Source organism: Mycetomoellerius zeteki, unplaced genomic scaffold (genome assembly GCF_001594055.1).
Source record: "Mycetomoellerius zeteki isolate Tzet28-1 unplaced genomic scaffold, Tzet1.0 scaffold1901, whole genome shotgun sequence".
Classification (NCBI taxonomy): Eukaryota; Metazoa; Arthropoda; class Insecta; order Hymenoptera; family Formicidae; genus Mycetomoellerius; species Mycetomoellerius zeteki.
The window spans coordinates 4,958-6,254 of record NW_017256857.1 but is presented as its reverse complement, the minus strand read 5'-3'; positions in this window follow the sequence as shown (position 1 = coordinate 6,254).

Below are 1,297 nucleotides of genomic sequence, written 5' to 3'. Positions count from 1 at the left end.
TGCAGCATCATCGAGTAATAACACGAAGAAGATGAAAATTCTATCAGTGTAGATGAAAACTGCGAAATTGAAAACATGCATTACGAAAACGATAACATGGAGTTTGAATGTGTCGAGGTGAATGACCACTGCAATAATGAAGATGAAGCCGATGACGTTGAAATAAATGAAAATAATGATGATGGAAATGATAGCCAAGACAGTAGCAACGGAGAAGAAAGAGATGAAGAAGCTGACATTAATGATGAACTGAAACTTAGACAATGGGCAATACATTCTGGTATACAGCACTGCCATTTAGATTCTCTGTTGAAAATTCTTAAAAGGAAATATGTAAATTTGCCAACTTCATCCAAAACATTTTTGAAGACTACATCATCAGAGTACAAAACAGAGCAATTTAAAACAATCGGTGATAAGATTATCGGAGAATATATTTATTTTGGAATAGCTTCAGGACTTAGAAAATGCGTGAATAAAGACATTCACGATGAGAACGTGTTTTATTTATTAGTAAACTGCGATGGTTTACCTTTATATAAATCCAGCAATAAGCAATTTTGGCCATTACTAGTTAAAATTCATTTTGCTCCAGATATATATAAACCGTTTCCGGTGGCAGTATTTTCAGGAAATGAAAAACCTAATAATTTACAGCAATATTTGTCACCATTTATTGAAGAAATGAATTTACTGTCACGCGAGGGGATCGAAATTGAAGGACGAACTTTTGAAGTAAAAATTATGAGTTTTGTGTGCGATAGACCAGCTCGCTCTTTCATAAAATGTATCAAGGGTCATAATGGGTATTATGCATGTGAGAGATGTACAATACACGGTGAACGATTGCAGAACCGAACGGTGTATTTATCCACAAATTGCGAAGAGCGAAGTGACACATCGTTTCGAAATCAAGATAATATTGAACACCATACGGGTATTTCTCCTTTGTTGTCTTTAGAACCCTCTCTTGATATGGTGAAACAATTCGTACTTGACTTTATGCATCTTGGATGCCTAGGTGTCCTTAAAAAAATGCTCCAAGACTTTTGGCTGGAAGGAAACTTAACAACAAAATTGGGTCAAAATGGTAAACGCCAACTGTCACAGAATTTAATAGAATTGCAATCGCAAATACCTGAAGAATTTCAGAGAACGACCAGATCAGTGCAAGATATTGCAAAATGGAAAGCTACCGAATACCGATTATTTGGATTATACATTGGCCCAATTGTTCTGAAACCAATATTGCAAAAAAAACATTACAAACATTTTCTTTTACTGCATGCTGCTTTTA